The sequence below is a fragment of the Bombina bombina genome, chromosome 12 (genome assembly GCF_027579735.1).
Source record: "Bombina bombina isolate aBomBom1 chromosome 12, aBomBom1.pri, whole genome shotgun sequence".
Lineage (NCBI taxonomy): Eukaryota > Metazoa > Chordata > Amphibia > Anura > Bombinatoridae > Bombina > Bombina bombina.
The window spans coordinates 46,877,753-46,902,486 of NC_069510.1; positions in this window are offsets into that span (position 1 = coordinate 46,877,753).

Here is a 24,734-nt window from a genome sequence, read left to right on the forward strand (position 1 = left end):
TGTTATCTATTCTGGTAAGAGGAGAGGTCAGAAAGCGACTGCTACCTCTCTTTCCTTTTGGCTGAAAAGCATCATCCGTTTGGCTTATGAGACTGCTGGCCAGCAGCCTCCTGAAACTATTACTGCTCATTCTACCAGAGCAGTGGCTTCCACATGGACTTTTAAAAATGAGGCTTCTGTTGAACAGATTTGTAAGGCAGCGATTTGGTCTTCACTGCATACTTTTTCAAAATTTTACAAATTCGATACTTTTGCTTCTTCGGAGGCTATTTTTGGGAGAAAGGTTTTGCAAGCAGTGGTGCCTTCCGTTTAAGGTTCCTGCCTTGTTCCCTCCCTTCATCCGTGTCCTAAAGCTTTGGTATTGGTATCCCACAAGTAAAGGATGAATCTGTGGACTGGATACACCTTGCAAGAGAAAACAGAATTTATGCTTACCTGATAAATTACTTTCTCTTGCGGTGTATCCAGTCCACGGCCCGCCCTGGCAATTAAGTCAGGTAAATTTTGTTTGTTTAATCTACAGTCACCACTGCACCCTATGGTTTCTCCTTTTTCTTCCTAACCTTTGGTCGAATGACTGGGGGGTGGAGCTAGAGGGGGGAGCTATATGAACAGCTCTGCTGTGTGCTCTCTTTGCCACTTCCTGTAGGGAATGAGAATATCCCACAAGTAAAGGATGAATCCGTGGACTGGATACACCGCAAGAGAAAGTAATTTATCAGGTAAGCATAAATTCTGTTTTTTATAAAAATTCTGTAGTAGACTGTGCCTTTAAGCAATGCCAATATATGACAAAGGTAATAACCTTATTTTAGAAAAGATGTAAGTAGCAGTAGCCATCTTTTACCAGAGCATTTTACATAGATAAGGGTAAGTCCTCAGTTGTTTTTAATCCCAGTAGCTATGTTTTATTACCATCTTTATAGAATGGGCATAAACATATAGGCAAACTAGCATTAGCATACAACAAGAGTAGCCCCATTAAAGGGACAGTCAACACCAGAATTTTTGTGGTTTAAAAAGATAGATAATCCCTTTATTAACCATTCCCCAGTTTTGCATAACCAACACTGTTATATTAATACACTTTTTACCTCTGTAATTATCTTGTATCTAAGCATCTGCAGACTGCCCCCTTATCTCAGTTCTTTTGACAGATTTGCATTTTAGCCAATCAGTGCTGACTCATAGGTAACTTCATGTGCATGATCTCAATGTTATCTATATAACACACATGAACTAATGCCCTCTAGTGGTCAAAATGCATTCACATTCGAGGCAGCCTTCAAGGTTTAAGAAATTAGCATATGAGCCTAACCCTAGGTTTAGCTTTCAACTAAGAATACCATTTGTGATAATAAATTGGAAAGTTGTTTAAAATTACATGCCCTATCTGAATCATGAAAGTTTATTTTGGACTTGACTGTCCCTTTAAGATTGCAATAACATTATAAATTAATATCGGTACAAATATTGTGATTAACTAGTACAGAAAAGGTGGGTAACAAGTGGACATCTTCACCTGACATAGGATGTAAGCAGACTTTGAAAAATTGTTAACTTGCTAGGAAAGTCCTATAAGAAAAAGGTATGGTTAACACGTCATAATATCTATTATCATAGAAAAGAACTATAGAATGAGACGGTGTTCAACAAAACATTAAAGTCACACAAAACCCAATTTTTTTTTCTTTCATGATTCAGACAGAACAGGCAATTTAAAGCAACTTTCTCATTTACTCCTATTATCATTTTGACTTTGTTCTCTTGCTATCTTTATTTGAAAAACAGGAATGTAAAGCTCCCTTTAAGGAGCTCTTAAAGACAAGCAGGTAGTAAGCCAAATAGTACTTGAGATTATTCCCCACCTCTCTCTAGTCATGAGAGCCACCATGTTGAAATCTATCATTCACTTCATTCCAGAGCTGACCTATTTGTACATGTGCACCAACCCTCCTACATACTTGTAACCTAGGTTCCAAAGTGGCAACTTCCATGATTAGAAGGAAGTGCATGAAATGTATTTAGTGTTTAGTATCCCTTTAATCTGAAGCATTGGCTCTGACCTCCACTGCGCATGCGCCGCAGGTGCAATAAAAGATGATACTGCGTATTAATAGCAACGTTAGAGCATGCTCCTATAGGTTTACACAGGATTATCAGTACATTTATGTACTATCTCTTACAATAAAATAATGTTCATATTGTAGCTATCTCTCTAGTAATACTGATGTATAACAAAAGGTGTTTGCTTTAATGCCAAGGAGGTGACATTGTTTTGTTTTCATGTTGCACAGTAACGTTGGCCTAGTGAGATCACTCAATTGCACAGAGAGGCTTATCAGACTGTTTTGGGTATGTGCATAGCTCTATCCTCTTGCTGCTGACATTGATTGGATACAGTGTTTGCAAACATTTATATATTCCTCCCAGCAAGTGACAGACGTGACATTGGACATAGCAAGATTGGTCATGTAACCACTTTGTGTATAGGGTTACTGCGCTGGCTCACAGTAAAGTGGCTGCATGATTCCCAGGGCTTGTGTTAAGAAATAATTCTCACTACACATTAAAGCAAGAAGTGTAGTTCTCTTCACAATATGTTTTACTAGAATTATTACATATTTAAACAAGAAAGGTTCTAGATATAGTTTAATTGAAACTGACTGCATTTTATTAACTATTTTATATTAAAATGTATATAAATTCGATGCTTAAAGGGACATGAAAACCATTTTTTTAATTTCATGATTTAGAAAGAGCATGCAGTTGCAAACAATTTTCCAATTTAAAGGGACAGTCAACACCAGATTTTTTGTTGTTTAAAAAGAAGGATAAGCCCTTTATTACCCATTCCCCAGTTTTGAATAACCAACACTGTTATAAAAATACACTTTTTACCTCTGTGATTATCTTGTATCTAAGCCTCTGCAAACTGCCCCCTTATTTCTTTTCTTAGTTCTTTTTGACAGACTTGCATTTTAGCCAATCAGTGCTCACTCCAGGGTAACTTCAAGTGCATGAGCTCAATGTTATCTATATAAAACACATGAACTAATGCCCTCTAGTGGTAAAAATGCATTCAGATTAGAGGCAGTCTTCAAGGTCTAAGAAATTAGCATATGAACCTCCTAGAATTATCTTTCAATTAAGAATACCAAGAGAACAAAGCAAAATTGGTGATAAAAGTAAATTGGAAAGTTGTTTAAATTATATTACCTGTTTAAATCATGAAAGTTTTTTTTACTTGATTGTCCCTTTAATTCTATTATCTAATGTGCTTCATTCTCTTGGTATCCTTTGTTGAAGAATCAGCAGTGCTCTTACTGGGAGCTAGCTGAATGCAATGGATGAGCCAGTAACTTAAGGCATATATGTGCAGCCACCAATCATCAGCTCCTGAGCCTACCTAGATATTCTTTTCAACAAAGGATATAACAGAACAAAACAAATTAGATGAAGTAAATTGGAAAGTTGTTTAAAATCACAAGCTCTATCTGAATCATAAAAGAATAAGTGAGGGACACTCATATCAAAATTAAACTTTCATGACTCAGATAGTGCAGCAATTTTTAAACCACTTTCAATTTACTTCTATTAACAAATTGTGCACAGTCTTTTTATATTTACACTTTTTTGAGTCACCAGCTCCTACTGAGCATGTGCAAGAATTCACAGAATATGCATACATGTGTTTGTGATTGGCTGATAGCTGTCACATGATATAGGGGAAGTGAAAATAAGCATTATTTTAAAATATGTCAGAAAAAAATCTACTACTCATTTGAAGTTCAGACTAAGGGGCCGATTTATTAAGCTGCGAATGCTGTTTATGCGCGAGCCTTCCGCCGGAAAAGAAAAGTTAAGAAGCAGCGGTCTAAGGCCGCTGCTCCTTAATTTATCCTCCACCTCTGAGGTGGTGGAGAGCAATTATCCAGATTAGATACGATCGGGTTGATTGACACCCCCTGCTAGTGGCCGATTGGCCGCGAATGTGCATGGGACGGCATTGCACAAGCAGTTCACTAGAAATGCTTGTGTAATGTTAAACAGCGACAGCGTACGCTGTCGGCATTTAGCGACATGATTCGCTACATCTAGATTAGGATTGCTAAAGTAATCCAGCGTTTCTGCTACAGTGCAAAAAGCCTATGAGACAGGAGGGCAAGTCTGTCATGATTGGTGCAGGCCAGAAAGGGGGAAAAAGCCCATTTTCAGACTGACTATCTGAGGAAACAGTAATTTTTTTAAATTAATATGATTTTATTGATTTCACTATAAATAAAAAATGTATTTATGTTATCTGACAAATAAAGTTTTGTTATTGCTTTATATAAACAAAGTTTTATTATGGACCTTTAAAGGGATAAAAAGGTAAAAAAATTAAATGTGCATGGGTGCATTTCAATTTGAAATAGAAGCATTTTTGTTATAAACTTCCACTAGAGAAAAAATGCTTCTAGTCAAAGTTGTCACTGTTTCTCATTGGCATACGCAGCAGAGGCTTGTAAGACACAAATTAAAGGGACATAGAACCCAACATTTTTATTTTATGATTCAGATAGAGCAAACCATTTTAAACAACTTTCCAATGTGTTTCTACTATCAAATTTTCTTCATTTTCTTGTTATCCTTTGTTGAAAAGTTTATCTAGGCAAGTTCATGTGCAGCAGAGAACCTAGGTTCTAGCTGTTGATTGGTGGCTGCATACATAAACTGATTGTTATCAGCTCACCCATGTGTTCAGTTAGAAACCAGTAGTGCATTGCTGCTCCTTCAACAAATGATACCAAGAGAATAAAACAGATTAGATAATAGAAGTAAATTAGAAAGTTGTTTCAAATTGTGTTCTCTATCTGAATCATGAAAGAACATTTTTGGGTTTCATGTCTCTTTAAGCATTTGTATTTACTGAGGTCGACGGAGTATTTTACTATGGAAGATTCAAGGGAAACTTTTCACATGAATTGTGATGATAGCTTGCTGGTTAGCTGCCAATCGTTACAGCCAATTGCAGCACCTTGGATTTTCACTTACAGTATTTTGTCAGTGTTCACAGACTTAAAGGGATATGAAACCCAATTTTTTTCTTTCTTTCTTTCATGATTCAGATAGAGCATGCAATTGTAAGCAAATTTCTAATTTACTCCTATTATCAAATTTTCTTCGTTCTCTTGGTATCTTTATTTGGAAGAGCAGGAATGTAAGCTTAGGAGCCAACCCCTTTTTGGTTCAGCACCTGGGTAGCGCTTGCTGATTGGTGGCTACATTTATGCTTTTTAACAAAGGATACCAAGAAAAAGAAGCACATTAGAGAATAGAAGTAAATTGGAAAGTTGTTTAAAATTGCATGCTCTGTCTAAATCGTGAACGTTTAACGTTGACTTCTTTTGTCCCTTTAAGGGGCATCCTAAGAAGCTGCCAATTGTTCACATACCTTATTCTTAAAAGCAGGTTACAAGATTGCACTTTATTGCACATGTGATGTGTTTATACTGATTATGGATGAGATTGATTGCTAGCTTTTTAGCCAAGGACCTCCTACTAACTCCATACAGGAGCAAGCCCATTTTTGAATCATCAGATTACATCAGATATAAAACAGACACATGTTGCAATGCTGCGTCCCTTTTCTGTTTTTCACTAGTGTCACATCCATCGCTGAGTACACTAAAGGGGCTGAATGTTTATATTATAGGCATGTGTAAAGTGAGAGAGCAGTTGTTTTTATTTGAAGCAGCGAGATTAGCATACACCCCTACTCTCCATCCCTTCCCTGCTACAGAGGCCTTCCCAGAGAGAATTGAGTCTTTGATTTGTGGAATGTAGATTCACCGGTTACAGGGAGTGGGTGGTTTATTCTACACAAGTGATTATGTGTTATATTCATACACTGCCCTCTGTAGAGAACACAGACTGGGAAAACGGCCCTAGGTCCATTAACCCCTTGACTGACAGAGTGCTACTGGAGAGAGACTAGACAGCTATATTTATGGCACGTTTATGACATATTAAGACATTAGCGCTCTCTATTGGAAGTCAGTTTGAGCCAGATTTATCCAATTTAAACAGATCTTACCTCAATATCCATAGAAAAAGCTTGCTCATACAGTAGTTACATATGCAGTAATATGTATGTGACTTATAGACATGTTAAACTGTATGCAAACGCTAAAAAATAAATATATAAAACACTAACATGAGTCTAAAAGTTATATCACATATTAGATTAGATGCCTTGCCTGCAAAATCAGTCACTATTGCCTACAGCTCCTGTCAGTTATATGGCTATATCAGACCTCAGATCAGACCCTATTACCTACAACACCTGTCAATTATATGCTCATATCAGACCTCAGATCAGACCCTATTACCTACAACTCCTGTCAATTATATGCTCATATCAGACCTCAGATCAGGTCCTATTACCTACAGCTCCTGTCAGTTATATGCTCATATCAGACCTCAGATCAGACCCTATTACCTACAAATCCTGTCAATTATATGCTCATATCAAACCTCAGATCAGACCCTATTACCTACAACTCCTGTCAATTATATTCTCATATCAGACCTCAGATCAGGTCCTATTACCTACAACTCCTGTCAATTATATGCTCATATCAGACCTCAGATCAGGTCCTATTACCTACAGCTCATGTCAGTTATATGCTCATATCAGACCTCAGATCAGACCCTATTACCTACAACTCCTGTCAATTATATGCTCATATCAGACCTCAGATCAGGTCCTATTACCTACAGCTCCTGTCAGTTATATGCTCATATCAGACCTCAGATCAGGTCCTATTACCTACAGCTCCTGTCAGTTATATGGCTATATCAGACCTCAGATCAGACCCTATTACCTACAGCTCCTGTCATTTATATGTTCATATCAAACCTCAGATCAGACCCTATTACCTACAGCTCCTATCAGTTATATGCTCATATCAGACCTCAGATCAGACATTATAATATACAGCTATATCAGAGTCAGACCTCATATAAGACCCCATTACCTACAGCTTCTGTCAGTTATATGCCTATATCAGACCTCAGATCAGACCCTATTACCTACAGCTCCTGTCAGTTATATGTTTATATCAAACCTCAGATCAGACCCTATTACCTACAGCTCCTGTCAGTTATATGCTCATATAAGACCTCAGATCTAGGGGTCAAGTCCTACAAAAAAATGTGTCGGAACTCACCAAAACTTCCACCCCCCTCACAAATAATATTGTTTTATACACACACACGCACTGTATTTATACGTATATAATCTATACACTCTGGTTAATGAAAGCAAATTAAAACCAATGAAGGGCTGAATGGTTTCCTTTGGACCTAAGGATGGACACCCATGGTTACATTTTTACATGGCAGGTGTGAAATTGTTATTTGTAATTTAGGGGTCGATTTATTAAAGGCTTTGCAAGCCTTTCGACCGACTACAGCTGCAGGTTCTCACAAGAGAACCTGCACGCCGTATTTAAATAGCAGCGGTCATCAGACCGCTGCTTTCCTAACTTCTTCGCCACCTCTAAGGTGGCGAAATTCAATCTCCCCAGTCTTGTCCAACCAGTGAAATAGACAGCTCCTGGCTGTGCACTGGCAGGGGGCGGGATTGCATGCAAGCGTAAAATAGCGCTCATGTGCAATGTTGAATTCCTCCAGGGGAATTCAGCCCACCAGAGGCGAGCTGCGGCGGACAGGGGCGCAGACCCTGTTACCTACAGCTACTGTCAGTTAAATGCCCATATCAGACCTCAGATCAGACTTCATTACCTAAAGCTCTTGTCAGTTATATGCTCATATTAAACCTCAAACAGTCCCTATTACCTACAGCTCCTGTCAGTTATATGCCTATATCAGACATTAGATAAGACCCCATTACCTACTACAGCTCCTGTCCGTTATATGCTTATATCAGACCTCAGATCAGTCCCTATTATTTATAGCTCCTGTCAGTTATATGCTCATATCAGACCTCAGATCAGACCCTATTACCTACAGCTCCTGTCAGTTATATGCTTATATCAGACCTCAGATTAGTCCCTATTATTTACAGCTCCTGTCAGTTATATGCTCATATCAGACCTCAGATCAGACCCTATTACCTACAGCTCCCGTCAGTTATATGATTATATCAGACCTCAGATCAGTCCCTATTATTTACAGCTCCTGTCAGTAATTTGTCTATATCAGACCTCAGATCAGACATTATAATATACAGCTCCTGTCAGTTATATGCTCAGATCAGACCCCATTACCTACAGCTCTTCTCAGTTATATGCCTATATCAGACCTCAGATCAGACCCTATTACCTACGGCTCCTGTCAGTTATTTGCCTATATCAGACCTCAGATCAGACCCTATTACCTACAGCTCCTGTCAGTTATATGCCTATATCAGACCTCAGATCAGACCCTATTACCTACAGCTCCTGTCAGTTTTTTGCCTATATCAGAGTCAGAGCTCAGATCAGACCCCATTACCTACATCTTCTGTCAGTTATATGCCTATATCAGACCTCAGATCAGACCCTATTACCTACAGCTCCTGTCAGTTATATGCCTATATCAGACCTCAGATCAGACCCTATTACCTACAGCTCCTATCAGTTTTTTGCCTATATCAGAGTCATACCTCAGATCAGACCCTATTACCTACAGCTCCTGTCAGTTATATGCCTATATCAGACCTCAAATCAGACCCTATTACCTAGAGCTTCTGTCAGTTATTTGGCTGTATCAGACCTCAGATCAGACCCTATTACCTACAGCTCCTGTCAGTTATATGCCTATATCAGACCTCAGATCAGACCCTATTACCTAGAGCTCCTGTCAGTTATTTGGCTGTATCAGACCTCAGATCAGACCCTATTACCTACAGCTCCTGTCAGTTTTTTGCCTATATCAGACCTCAGATCAGACCCCATTACCTACATCTTCTGTCAGTTATATGCCTATATCAGACCTCAGATCAGACCCTATTACCTACAGCTCCTGTCAGTTATATGCCTATATCAGACCTCAGATCAGACCCTATTACCTACAGCTCCTGTCAGTTTTTTGCCTATATCAGAGTCAGACCTCAGATCAGACCCTATTACCTACAGCTCCTGTCAGTTATATGCCTATATCAGACCTCAGATCAGACCCTATTACCTAGAGCTCCTGTCAGTTATTTGGCTGTATCAGACCTCAGATCAGACCCTATTACCTACAGCTCCTGTCAGTTATTTGCCTATATCAGACCTCAGATCAGACCCTATTACCTAGAGCTCCTGTCAGTTATTTGGCTGTATCAGACATCATTTCTGACCCATAGTATGAAGCATTTGTAAGCCACATTACCTCAGGTTAACTGTATACACTTTATTACATATATTTTACTGGACAGGCAGCTGAAATAATAGACTGACCAGGTAAATATTGTACACCTGCCACCAGCCATGCTGTCAAACTGGCGCCAAGCCAGATAGCCCGCACGGCTAATGGCTTAGAGGTGGAAAGTCACCTCTCAACAAAATAGCGTTCTGCCGTGGGCTGCCGGAGGCAAATCCTAGGATTTACCTGACCCATTGAGTCGTCTAATCATCAGCTTTTAATAAACCAGATAATAAAACCTTTCACATAAATAAATAACGACAGAGACTTGAAGTTGTGGTATAAAAATCTGGCCACAGCCTGTTTATTAAATAACACATAATAAATACCATTTTAAATAACCACTGTTAAAAAACAGCCTTAAAATAAAGGTCAATTTTCATCAATGAGTTCCCGGTTTTTAAAAATACTTTTAAAAACAGGGGCACTTTCATTGATGAAAATTAACATTGCACTGGATTTGAAGAAATACCTTTTACTTCTGCAAAACCGGATCGACGACCCCCCTCCTTCTTCTTCCTGCTGTAGACCACAGCAATGACGAAACTGGCTTCCTCCAATCACAGCCGGGCATCACGAGCTGGACGCTCTGGGGTGCAAGCCATGATTGGAGGAAGCCGGTTTTGTCATTTCTGACATCAGTACAGAGGAACTGAGGCTGAGATCGGCGATCCAGTTTTGCAGAAGTATAAGGTAAGTATTTCTTCAAATCCAGTGCAATGTAAATTTTCATCAATGAAAGTGCCCCTGTTTTTAAAAATATTTTTAAAAACCGGGCACTCATTGATAAAAATTGACCTTCACTTTAAAATAGTGCAAAATTCAACAAAACATCATTCTTCTGTGTTAGCTCCAATATCCTTTAATCTTTAAACTGTCAAGATTAACAACTTTAATTTTGACCAGGCCGTACTTAAAGGGCCAGTAAACCTAGAAAATAATGTTACATAGTGCAGAATTATATAAGATTATATTAGTGCTTAATTTATATAACATAATATTGCTTGTGAATTTTTATTAAAAAAAGAGGGTTTTTCAGACTCGCCCTCTGTGTGCTCTACTGAGCGGGTCTGGTTTTCCCTCTGAGCGCATCTGGGCAGCTGTCTAGTCACAGCCCGGCCTGACCGCGCCATTACACTCAATGTAGCTCGCTCCCGCTGTCAGACAGAGCAGGAGCGAGCTACATTGAGTGTAATGGCGTGGTCGGGCCGGGCTGTGACTAGACAGCTGCCCAGATGCGCTCAGAGGGTAAAACAAACAACAGAAAATACTACGCCCTTTGTGATCATGAAAATTAATATGTCACAACAATAATAAAAATGTCACAGTACCATATCTGGTAAAGGTTGAAATGAAGATTATAGTAAAACCTGATATCCACGGGCTGATGTAAAACCCAGGAGATTCCAGTGATATCCCAGATTCAGGCTGCAAGTGTCCTTGAAGTACGGTAAAAAGCTTATGAAGATTTCATGGTGGTGGAATCCTGGAAATAGAAAAGTTTGTAGCAGAAACTTGTTTTTTCCTTGCTTTCGTGCCGTACCTAGAATAGGTACACGTGAAATGGGTGCTGCTGTAGAATGGTGGAAACTTCCGTTTAAAGGATCCTTATGTGAGAGAAACTGCAGAAAAAGAAAACACAGCACATACATGGTTTATGACTTTACAATCTAAAGATCCTATATTGGGATTATGTTTATTTTAATGATATTCTCCTGAGTTTTAAGTTTCACTTATCACCATTGTATTTATAAATGTGCCGATTTATTATACCCATGATCGGCTCATAAACATATAGGTTTTATAATATGATGCTATTTATTAACATTCATGCTGTCCTTATTGCAATTGTATTTATATATGCATTCTTTTGTGGTAAGTTAACTGTATATTTTATACGTAGGCTCTGATTGACACTTTTTATTACCAACTTTTTTGGACCTATCAGAGCCTGGTATAGTTCCCCTTTTTAAGCAACCTTCATACCAACTATTTCATACTCTCCTCTTGACAAAGTCCGGACGTTGCCGGACGAAAAGCGTTGTGGTCATCCAACGCTCTGACGTCATTGACGTCCCTCGACGAACCAGGCTCGTCCCACCAGCCCACAGGTACAGCGTATACCTTTGATGAGGCACGGACAAACTCTCCATCTCTCCCTGGCTCTCCTTAGAGGTTTCAGGCACTCAGAGCTTATATACATTGCTCATTTTTATCTTCTTCCTGTAAGTGTTAATTTTAAAAGCGCAACATGTGCGTGTATTAAATGGTTTTACTCTTAGATGGGATGCGCTGTGTTTTCTTTTTCTGCAGTTGCTCAGAGGGTAAACCAGACCCGCTCAGTAGAGCACAGAGGGCGGGTCTGAAAAACCCTCTTTTTTAATAAAAATTTACAGGCAATGTTATGTTATATCAAGCTAGCACTAATATAATGTTATATAATTCTGCACTATTATATAACATTATTTTCTAGGTTTACTGGCCCTTTAAATTCCAGCAGGACATAGCAAGGCGCTAAGTCCGTTAGTTCTTTTACTTCTACTCAGCTCTAAGGGACCCCGTGCCCAAGTAGCTACTGTAGTTACCCAGGTCTCCCACCCCTTGGGGAGGCAACCACAAAAACCCTTCTTTTGTCATGGTCTGCAAATTATTGGTGACTAGCACACCCGCCACAAACTGGGAGGTAAATCCCCCCCAGTTCCGCCATCCTTCACAACAATATATTTAGTTTCTCCTGGATATTCAGAATGAAGAGCCGCAGCCCAAACTCATTCAAATGCACACCATCATCCAAATAGAACTCACCATTACCAACATCCTCCAAGTCATCATGATAAACCACCTCACCCCCAAGTCTCCTCAAAAAGGAATCCACCAGCTTGTTAACCTTACACCTACTGTTATTTAAGCGATAATGGTCCCAGGCTGCCCGCCAGATAAAACGTGGAACTATGTTGGCCCTCACAATCAACAAGCTGGGAAATAAAACCTTCAACCTCGCTCAATCCTTAATCCACCTCACCAACTCCTTCTGAGGCAAGAATCCCAGATCATTACCCCCCTCCCCCGCATTACCCACCAGAACATCTGGAGAGGGAAAATGTATCGCATGCTCCACCACAATAAACCAAAAGTTGGTCCCAACGGAGTCCCCGTATCCCGAACCAACGAAACAACGCCTTATCGATGCTAAAACCAAGCTGCAGGCCGCACTCTTCACCCAGTAAATAAAAGGGTGGCCCAACACCCAAACCTGAATTGGACCTGAAAAAAAGAACAAATAAAACATAAACCACTGCCATTAAGCCTGCAACTGTGGATGAACATAGGAACGAAAACAATTAGACCGCCATCTCCCAACACCCTTGATGACCTCCTCACTCAACCCCAAAGTCGCTGCCTCTGTTGCGGCCCCAATCCTAAATGAGTGAGTACCAAAATCATTAGGATCCAAACCCAAATTCACCATGGCCCTCCCCAAAACTGCCCTAAACTGAAACTGAGAAAGAGCCCTGCCATCTTCATGCACCAGCAATGAATCACCCATAATTGGCCTATATATTCGAAACCTACGTAGTGCAAGGCACGGGCATATGCTCAGCCCCGTAGGGTACAACAATACCAATGCACCCCTACCCAACTGATCCGTCTTGGATCTCCGTAAAAAGATGGACACCTGCGAGTCCATAACAATAACATCAGATACACCCAGGCCACCATGAGCTTCCCGCGAACTGCTGACCAATTCAGAAATTGCAAAAAGAGGTAAAAGCCATCTGAAAAAGCACCACTTCGTACGGTGACGTGCACACCACTCCCAACACTTCCCACACTTTTGACAATAAGGAAAAGGAAACTGGATGACGGCCATCACCCATACATTTGTTCTTTTTGAGCCCTTTTACAATCTGTCTAACATAAAAGGATTTTGTAAGGTCAACCACATTGAGCAACTTGAAACGAAATTACAGGACAGACATGCGTTTGTCAATCGACGAGGGAGACATGTTCTCAAGTTTCCAGTTCCATATCCATTCCCGCAGCACCCTTTGGCAAGCTGAGTCTTCTTCTACCACTACTTGCTTCAAAAGCAATGCCTCCCAGGCCGACCAGACCTTAGAATAGGCCCTCCAAGAACTTGGGGCAAAGGAGGATCTTACCAAAGTGGCAAGTCCTCCGTACCAAGGGTCCACAATGCTACCGGGATGTCCTTCCCCACACTGTCCGCCAACGGAGCCAGGTCTTAAAAACGCTGCCACTGCCAATTAGAAAGCACATCGAGAATTGAGTTTTGAGCTGCTGGCAAATGTTGGGCCCTAACCAACACATTCAACCTCATACATTGCAGAACCAAAACTCTCAACAAACAGACTACAGGGGGAGAAGAGGAGCATAAACAATTAATAGCCGATACCACTCCCACGTTATCCGTGGAAAATAAGACAGACCTATCCCTTAATTCAGAGCTCCACAAGAAAAGGGACACCAGAATTGGAAAGAGCTCCAGTAACACCAAATTCTTAACCAAATCACCCTCCTTCCAAGCCCTGGGCCATTCTGAGGTGCACCACTTATTTCCAAAAATAGCCCGAAACCCTTGCTTCCTGCAGCATCCGTCACTAAACCCAATTCATCAGCATATGCAAGCAGGACCTAAATCAAAACAGAACCATTAAAATTTTCCATAAAAACCTTCCACACACCCAGATTATTTTTAATAGGACCAGTCAGCCTGATGTAATGATGGGTCAAACGAAACGAGTGCCTGCCGTAGCAAGGGAGAGCCTTCTACAAAAAACCCTTCCCAACGGAATGATCCGACAAGCAAAATTCAACTTTCCAAGTAAAGACTGCATCTCCACCAATTTAACCTTTTTGGTGGAGCACCCTTTGGCAAACAACGGAGCCCCCTGATCTGGGAATCTAGCTGCCACGACACTGGCGTTAATCACAAATGCCTGGACACAGTTGGTAAAGGTTGGCGGAAACTTTCTGTACCTTTTCTTGCGTTCATCCTCTTACTTTTTTACTAAGCTCCTTCTTAGTATCATCAGGTACCTCAAAGGACTTTTCCAAAGGCAGTAAAGAAAAGAGCTCTCTATATTCTTTTTGTTAATCTTCTCTGTTAAGTGTAGCCCCAACGGACCTATCGAGCATAGGCATGACCGTGACAGAGCGGTATCCACTACCCTAATCTCAGGAACAACGCCTGTGATGGATCCCCCGGCTACCCCGACTGGGTAGCTCCGCCAAACGGGTCCTGCTTCCTCCCTGACAACTGCAGCTACGTAGCTGGCAAGTGACCAAAGCCTGTAGCCACCCCTGATGCTCGACAGCACCAGTACTCAGGGTCCCACCCTGTGGCAGACTCTGGCTACCCAGACTATGTAGCTCTAACATAGGGTCCTTCATATGCCTGGAACAGGCTGCTATGTGGCCCAGGAAAGTGATTTTAGCAGGAGCCCACCCAAATAACTAGACATACTAGCATTCAGGTGAAACAGGTACTCTCTTTATTGTAAAACATACACTCCTTTTATACACACAGCTCATCTTGATAAGACCCTGGACAATCCCACAATTTTCCCGCCATTCCTGCCCCTCCAGACCAACCGACACCTCCATAGCAGTCAGAGTCTCACAGAATCCCAGTACCTAGGGGTGGCAGTTTCAGGGTGATCCCGGTAGAGCAGTGGCACTTCCAGTCCGTTGAAGTTATGGGGTTAGGGGTGTCTAAAACCCCCAGTTCCAAAAGGAGCTCCCCCCGATAATTCTCCCAGCTCTTGTCCTCCCTGGGGGTTACCAATCCTCAAAAGAGTGGAGCTCTGGGGCAAAGGGCTGCTGGGGTAAAGTTAGCGAGTGTCCTGCTGTCCTGTGGCTGACCAGGAGTTCCAGGAGCCCGGTCAGCCTAGGAGGGTTTTCTCGGTCATAGAGCAGCTCTTCTCTTAACGAGTTTAGAACACAAAAACAAGCCAACAAAAAGCATCCAGAGATTGTGGTTGCTCAGAGGAGCCCAAAAGCACTGAGAAACAACAGGGGTGAGGTTGTAGGGGGTAGGGGTTTAGCCCTTGCAGCCTGGTATCCATGACATTTCCCCCCTTCCAGTTCAGCAGACCCAGCTAGATCCACACAGGTCTACTTGGGGCTGTCCAACGGTGGCCCTCTACTTCTCGGATGATGGAGAAGGTTATCCCATGTCCCCTGCACTTGAGGCACCCTGGGGGGTTTCTGATAGGATTTATCCCTTGTGCCCTGGGCGCAGGGATAGCCACACGATGCAAAGTACCAAACAAGTTTGCCAAGGCCGGCTCCCAAACAGTTGCTCTCCAACAAGTTCAAGTGTCTTTAAGTTCCATGGCCATACTGCCTCCCTCTGTGACACTCTGTTGAGTACCGGCTGACCCACCCACAAACAAAGCCAGTGACGGTTTCCCAGCTGTATTCCCACCCCAGACCGGAGGGTGAAGTTGCTCCTTGGTGGGGCAGGCAAAGCTCGGGTGCCCAAACATGTGGCACCAACTGCATAAGCTTTTATCCTCCTTGCCCAATGCAACGCCTGCCCCCTGTGAGAAATCCTCCTGGGCGCAAAAAGGGTAGAGATCATGCCCAGCTACTGGGGAGAGAGACGGGCTGTCTCCCCTCCTGGTAAGGAGATCTGCTGCTGGGGAGGGAGGCTGACTACCTCCGCTCCCTGAGAAACTGTGCTGCCGCTGGGGAGGGAGACCAGATATCTCTGCTCCCTGTACGGGGTTCTGCCACTGGGAAGAGAGACCAGCTGTCTCCTCTCCCAGAAAGGGATTCTGCCGCTGGGGAGAGATATCGATACCTGTCTCTCCCTGCAAGGGGTTCTGTGTATGGGGAGGTAGGGCGACTACCTCCACTCCTGAGGGATGGATCTGCCGCTGGGGAGAGAAACCGACTGTCTCCTCTCCCTGCTCCTGGCTCTGCCGCTGGGGAGAGAGACCGACTATCTCCTCTCCCTGCTCCTGGCTCTGCCGATGGGGAAAGAGACCGACTGTCTCCTCTACCGGGAAGGGGTTCTGCTGCTGGGGAGAGTTATCGACATCCATCTCTCCCTGCAGGGGGTTCTGGTTACGGGGAGAGAGACCAACTGTCTCCTCTCCCGGCTCCTGGCTCAGCCGCTGGGGAGAGAGACCGACTGTCTCCTCTCCCAGGAAGGGCTTCTGTGTAAGGGGAGGGAGGACGGCTACCTCCACTCCCAGGGGATGGCTCTGCTTCTGGGAAGAGAGACCAACTATCTCCTCTCCCTGCTCCTGGCTCTGCCGCTGGCAAGATAGCCCAACTGTCTCCTCTCCTGGGAAGGGTTTCTGCTGCTGGGGAGAGTTATCGACATCCGTCTCTCCCTGCAAGTGGTTCTGTGTAAGGGAAGGGAGGACGACTACCTCCACACCCAGGGGATGGCTCTGCCTCTGGGGAGAGAGACGGACTGTCTCCTCTCCCTGCTCCTGGCTCTGCCGCTGGGGAGAGAGACTGACTGTCTCCTCTCCCAGGAAGGGGTTCCGTGTAAGGGGAGGGAGGGCGACTACCTCCTCTCCCTGGGAATGGCTCTGCCGCTGGGGAGAGAGTCCGGTTGTCTCTTCTCCTTGTACCTGGCTCTGCCGCTGGGTAGAGAGACCGACTGTCTCCACTCCCGGGAAGGGGTTATCAACATCCGTTTCTCCCTGCAAGGGGTTCTGTGTAAGGGGAGGGAGGATGACTACCTCCTCTCCCTAGTTTACCAGAGCTGCTGCAAGGGCTGGGCAGAGGCCGGTGGCTCTCTGCCCTGTTTCCAGCTCTTCTGCTAGAGTGGCCCTCTGGTCCAAGACCATAAGCTCGAAGCCAGACTGCTGATCGGGATCCAGCAGCCCTGGTTCCCTTTTTCTTTGTTGCCACTCCTCCATGGTCGAGCTCCATGAATCCCAGAGGGCTTCACCCCAGATATCTTCCAGACCCTGGTCCATCTCGCTCCCAAACTGTGGGTCCTCTGTCCTTTTTGTAAATAGCAATCCAGGGCTGCCGAAGCCAAAGCCCTCTGTGGGGGAGCCATTCTCCAGCCATGACTGCGCTTGCATAGCGAGCCATTGGAGGGCCCGATAGCCGTCCTCCACCCACATCTCTTGCTGGATCAGTCTATGTAGAACAGATAGCCATTCCTTCTTTGGCTATTTTCCCAGGAAAGGCACTCTCATGGTCTGCTGAACCCAGAACCTTGTGTCATTCGTGGGGAGGACCTTTCCATTGTCCCGCTCCTGTTGAAGAGCCTCCCACCAGAGGTCCCGGCGGATCAGGTCCCTCTGATCCAGCACGTCCTGTTGGTAAATAGGACTGTCCAGCTGGGCCAGCACCTCCTGTACTCTCCTTAGAAATTCGACTTCCATAGTTACTGGCTACTGTGGCCCTTCTCCTCTGTCAGCAGGAATCGTGTGGAAGAAGCTGATCCCACCGCTGCCAGCCAATGTGAAGGATCCCCCAGCTACCCCGACTGGGTAGCTCCACCAAATGGGTCCTGCTTCCTCCCTGCCGACTGCAGCTATGTAGCTGGCAAGTGACTACAGCCTGTAGCCACCCCTGATGCCCAACAGCACCAGTACTCAGGGTCCCACCCTGTGGCAGACCCATACTAGGTAGCTCTGACAGAGGGTCCTTCCTCTGCCTGGAACAGGCTGCTATGTAGCCCAGGAAAGGGATTTTAGCAGGAGCCCACCCAAATAACTAGACATACTAGCATTCAGGTGAAACAGGCACTCTTGTAAAACATACACTCCTTTTATACGCATAGCTCATCTTTATAAGACCCTGGACAATCCCACAATTTTCCCACCATTCCCGCCCCTCCAGACCGACCGGCACCTCTATAGCAGCCACAGTCCCACAGAATCCCAGTACCTAGGGGTGGCAGTTTCGGGGTGATCCCGGTGGAGCAGCGGCACTTCCAGGGTGTCATTTTAAAGCTCTCGGTCCTCAGATGCCACCGTCCACAAATCAGAGTGATTCGTTACTGGGGACCAGAGTTACAGTCCATTGAAGTTATGGGGTTAGGGGTGTCTGAAACTCCTGGTTCCCAAAGGAGCTCCCCTCCGATAATTCCCCCAGCTCTTGTCCTCCCTAGGGGCTACTAATCCCCAAAAGAGTGGAGCTCTGGGGCAAAGGGCTGCTGGAGCGACCAGGGGTAAAGTTAGCGGGTGTCCTGCTGTCCTGTGGCCGACCGGGAGTTCCAGGAGTCCGGCCAGCCTAGGAGGGTTTTCCCGGTCATAGACCAGCTCTTCTCTTAATTAGTTTAGAACACAAAAACAAGCCAACAAAAAGCATCCAGAGAATGTGGTTGCTCTGAGGAGCCTAAAACCACTGAGAAACAACAGGGGTGAGGTTGTAGGGGGTAGGGATTTAGCCCTTGCAGCCTGGTATCCATGACAATGCCCGAAACCACACTCAAACCCACCTGTCGACTAGTCAGCATGACAGAGGGAACAACCACTTCCTAGGCAACATTCCCTGTAGAGACCCCAGGTGCTCCAGACGTAGGAACCGGCGGTGCAGCGGATGCTGCAGGCGCCCAAGCTCCAGCCGCCGTGGATTGAGGTGCTACATGAGACACGGAGGATTCTAGCCTCCTCAAAAGATTCCTCAAACCTTCTAGCAAATTTCCTGCAATTGAATTTCTCCCAGCCCCTCAGTCACCCCCCCAAGATACTCACTGATAGCGGCCCGTGGGCCATCTCACCTGTCACAGCCGACACGTCCTGTGCATCCCGAAAGCTTGCATCTATCTGCACTGCTCCCGCAGAAGCCAAAGTTCCTTCATCTAAATGTGAACTCTCCCCAGGAACCTGTGATACATTTGTACTATTAACTTCACGGAAAGCCCTGTGACCCCTTAGGGCCATCTCACGGGGCTACAGTGGCAATACATTTCCCCCCAAACCCCTTGCTCTCTTTGTGCCATGCATATTTAAATCTGAAGGCATTTTGCGGACTCGCTCACTCCCCTTGATGGTACCCCTGCCAAAACTGGCCAAATCAGCCTAAAACTATCCCTCGCATAAGACAGCCTATCCATAGCACCTCCCCTCCTCATAAGCCTACTAGATGCCCTTGTCCCAGCACCAGATCCCCATCCATCCCTAGACATGTGACCAAAAAACCCCACCGGTACCGTGGAATGATGTTCCTCGTCCTGCACTGGGCCGTCCCCAGGATCAAGCCTAATAGAATCCGCCAGGTGGAAGGAGTCCTCCTCTCCGCCATCGATGGGACCCAGCAAACCTTGCTGCCCCAGAGCTGAATTCCTGGCTGTTACAATTGTATCTGTCAGAGGAAAATCCACATTAACACCCAACAAAACATTCTCAGAAAATCTGTCACCAAACATAACATTGTCATGGTGACAAGCCTGACTGAAACCCCCCAGAGATAGACACTACATCACCTTGGGTACGGATACTCCTGGGGAAGGAGGGACCATGTCCTCACCATCTGACGAGCTAGGGAAGTTCTCTATCACAACAGGCGCTGAACATACACTAGGAGAACCCATTCCCCCTATTAAGCTTCCCCACAGCAACTCTCTGTTTTGCCCTAGATGGTCGCGCCCACCTAACTTTTTCCCCAGACCCACCAACTCTAGAGCCCCCCTTCCTAGCAAGGGCTGGGGTTTTTTGTACCTTATTACTCCCTTTCATGACTGCCCTGCCTGCAGGAATATTCCTACAACCTCTAGGGGCCACACTTATCCCAGGATTGACCCTATCCTCAGCCACCTCCTCAGTTCCTGGCCAAGAATCTATAATTATAAAATCCTCCTCTAATGGCGCTAATCCCATAACCTGGGGGCCTAAATGCCTAACCGGGTCCGCAGCTAATGCGCTAACAACCTGCCCCCCACTCGTAGAGTCCATAAAGCCCTCCTCAGGCCCAACAGGGCTGTGTGACTGCTTCTGTTCTTCCCTCTCACCTGATACCCCTGCCTGGGCTGAGTGCACCTCAGCCATCACCTGAAGGGTCCACCTCTCCTCCCTCAGCTCCACCGCAACTGCCACCTCCCCAGATCTCACCACCGTGGCCGATGCCCTCCTCGCCGTGTCCTTCCTCACTCAACTTGGGCTACCTCTACGATGGCCCCCTGCTGAGATATGATCCGGGCTGAGGCACTCAGGAGGGCGGGAGCACCACGTAGGTCTGCCCTGCTGCTCTTTACCACATGCTACCGCATCTCTTCCCAGGATCTCAGCCAGCTGCCCTCACATCCAATCTGGGCCCCTTTCACCAGCCATCGACCGCAGCCTGCCCAACAACTCCTCAAGCTCCATAAGAGAATGCAACAAGAATTCCAGAGTGGAGCTGCAAGAAAAGAGAACCCTATCTATGCTCCCACTGTTCCGGTGCTGAAACTTTTTCTAATGGTGCCAAACACCGTAACCTCTCCCTACTTCGTAGACTTCGACCTGCCTACTCACTTACGCCTATCTCCTCCCAATAGGTCAAGGGCCCCTCCTCCTAAGTGCCTCTGTTTGCGGGGCCGTCCAATCCCTTTAAAGGAGCACAAGTCTTTACCAAGATGTCAGGGTGCCAGGAATCAGACTGAGACAAGAAGTGCAAAAATAATAACACCTTTATTAATAGCAAAAAATAATAAAAAGTCCACAAGTCAAATAACAAGCCAGGAATCAAAACCAGAGCTGGTAGTCAGACGAGCCGGAATCAGGAACAAGGAAAACAGCAGAGTCAGGAACAAGCCAGGGATTAGGAACCAGGAAGGACGTCAGGCAGCCAGGTAATACACAGGAACTCTCACAAACAGGTCTGAGACAAGGCAAAGGCAAAGCATACTGAACAGAGGCCCTTTAAACAATAAGTGGTGACATCACAATTCTGAGACTGCATCCTGTCTCACATGGATGATGCACACCAGTCTGGCCATAAAAGGAAGTGCAGGAATTGAGCAGCATCCCCCACAATGCACCAAGTCAGGAAGAGAGGTGAGTAAAATGGCTGCCAGCAGCACATGGCAAACACAACAGGGAAAAAACCCTGACAGTACCCTCCCCTCAACGACCCCTCCCCCGCTGGAGGACAAAAGGCTTATTGGAGAAATGGGCATGGAAGGCACGGAGGTGGGTGGGAGCATGAACATCAGATGAGGGAACCCAAGAACGCTCCTCCGGACCGTAGCCTCTCCAGTGAACCAAATACTGTACACTGCCACTGGACATACGAGAGTCAATAATGCTGCTGACCTCATACTCCTCATGGTTGTCAACAAAGATAGGATGGGGACGAGGCAACACAGTGGTAAACCGATTACAAACCAATGGTTTCAAGAGGGAGACATGAAAAACATTGGAGATGCGCATAGCAGGAGGAAGGTCAAGAGCGTAGGCCACAGGATTAACCCGTCGGAGTATTCGAAAAGGACCAAAATAACGGGGAGCCAATTTATTGGAAGGCACACAAAGGTTCAAGTTGCGGGAGGACAGCCAAACTCTCTCATTAACCTGGTAGGAAGGTGCGGGCAGACGCCTACGATCAGCCTGGAACTTTTAGCGCTGCATAGAACGATGAAGGCAATCCTGAATCTGTACCCACGTGGAACGGAGTTGCCGGAGATGCTCCTCCAAAGCCGGAATACCCTGAGACATTAATGAATCGGGCAATAAGGATGGTTGAAACCCATAATTCGCCATGAATGGGGATATCTTGGAGGAAGCATTAATAGCACTATTACGAGCAAACTCTGCCCAAGGTAACAGTTCAGACCAATTATTGTGGTTATCTGAGACATAGCAATGGAGGAACTGTTCCAGAGCTTGATTAGACCGTTCCGCAGCCCCATTGGATTGAGGGTGATATGCCGTGGAGAAGGAAAGCTGGATCCCCATTTGAGCACAAAAGGAACGCCAAAATCTGGAGACAAACTGGCTACCCCGGTCCGACACTATCTCCTTGGGTAACCCATGTAAACGGAAGACCTCCCGGGCAAAAATTGAAGCAAGCTCCTGAGCGGTAGGCAGCTTCATCAAGGGAATGCAATGTGACATTTTAGAAAAACGGTCAACCACCATAAGGATAACAGTATTGCCATTGGAAACAGGAAGCTTGACAATGAAGTCCATGGAAAGATGTGTCCAAGGACGCTCACCATTAGCAATAGGTTGAATAAGACCCACAGGAAGACGTCGAGGATTCTTATTCTGTGCACAAACTGAGCAGGGGGCAACATACGCAGCAACATCAGAACGAAGACCTGGCCACCAGAATTGTCGAGTGACAGACCAAATCATTTGGTTCTTGCCTGGGTGACCTGTGGCTTTAGGATAGTGGTAAGTGTGCAAAAGTTTAGTTTGAAGATTCTCAGGAACAAAACACTTACCACTAGGTTTCTCAGGAGGTGCAGCCAGGATCTCCTCCCCCAAGGGAGAAGTCAAATTAGTACGTATGGTAGCCAAAATATGGTCAGGAGATATAACAGGAGTAGGTACAGACTCCTCCTTGGACAGAGGCGAAAATTGTCGAGAGAGGGCATCAGCCCTAATATTCTTACTACCAGGCAGGTAGGAGACCACATAATTAAACTGAGACAAAAATAGCGCCCATCTGGCCTGTCGTGGCGACAAACGTTTTGCTTCAGATAGATAAGTTAAATTCTTGTGGTCAGTAAGAATGAGCACTGGAACGCTAGTACCCTAGAGAAGATGCCTCCATTCCTTAAGTGCCAAAATTATGGCCAGTAATTCCCTGTCGCCAATTTCATAATTGCACTCCGCTGGAGACAATTTCTTAGAGAAGAAACCACACGGATGCAAGGAACCGTCAGGCGTTGGACATTGAGACAAGAGGGCACCTTCTCCAGTCTCAGACGCATCAACCTCAAGAACGAAAGGAAGGACAGGGTTAGGATGAGCCAGAACTGGAGCAGCAGCAAAGGCAGTCTTAAGACTATCAAAGGCCTTAATGGCAGTAGATGACCAATGGAGTGGATCATTCTCTTTACGGGTCATGTCTGTGATAGGTTTGACCAAGGAAGAAACGTTTTTAATAAACTTTCTATAGTAATTGGCGAACCCCAAAAAACGTTGTATAGACCGAAGACCAACTTTGCGAGGCCACTGCAGAACTGCAGATAACTTGTCAGGTTCCATGGAGAACCCTGCAACGGAGATAACATAACCTAGGAAGGTTACTTGAGTCTGATGGAACTCACATTTCTCGAGTTTACAAAACAGGTCATTCTCACGTAGTCTCTGAAGAACCCGTGTAACATCAGAACGATGAGCCTCAAGTGTGGGTGAGTGTATGAGGATGTCGTCTAAGTACACCACAACACACTGTTGCAACATATCTCGTAGGACATCATTAATAAATTCCTGAAAAACAGCAGGAGCATTACATAGGCCAAAGGGCATTACAAGATACTCATAATGCCCGCTCCTGGTGTTAAATGCTGTTTTCCATTCGTGGCCCTCCTTAATCCTAACGAGATTGTACGCTCCTCTCAAATCAAGTTTAGTGAAGACTGTAGCTCCCTTTAGGCGGTCAAAGAGTTCCGTAATAAGCGGAATAGGGTAAGCATTCTTAATGGTAAGACGATTAAGACCCCTATAATCGATACATGGTCTTAACTTGCCATCCTTTTTCTTCACAAAGAAGAAGCCAGCCCCTGCAGGAGAGCAGGATTTGCGGATGATCCCCCGCGACAGAGCATCGGCAACATACTCCTCCATAGCACAATTCTCTGCAACAGACAGAGGGTACACCCGGCCCCGAGGAGGAATGGCTCCGGGTTGCAGGTCTCTGGCACAATCGTAAGACCAGTGAGGAGGCAACGTACCGGCATGCACCTTGTCAAACACGTCTAGGAACTCTCGGTACTCCTCTGGCAATTGAGAAACCGAAGAAGTGCAAAAGACTTTAACTGGTTTCCGAAGAAAAGTGGAAATACATTGCGGGGACCACGACAAAATTTCGGACCTGCGCCAATTGAGACTGGGATTGTGCTTTTGGAGCCAGGGATAACCCAGAACAACCAGAAAATGCAGAGAGTTTATCAACTGGAACTGGAGGGTTTCAAACTGGAGAGCCCCAACAGCCATGGACAATGGAGCGGTTTCGTGAGTAACGAGTGCGGGCTGAAGGGGCCTGCCATCAATGGCCTCAATAGCAAGCGGAACGGACCGAGGCAAAACAGGAATGGAGTGCTTTGATACAAAAGCACTGTCAATGAAATAGCCCGCAGCACCGGAGTCAACAAGAGCCTGGGTGACTATGGAGGAGTCCACCCAGGAAAGGACAACCGTGACCAAAGGTTTCTCCTTAAGCGGTTCCGGGGACGAGGATAAACCACC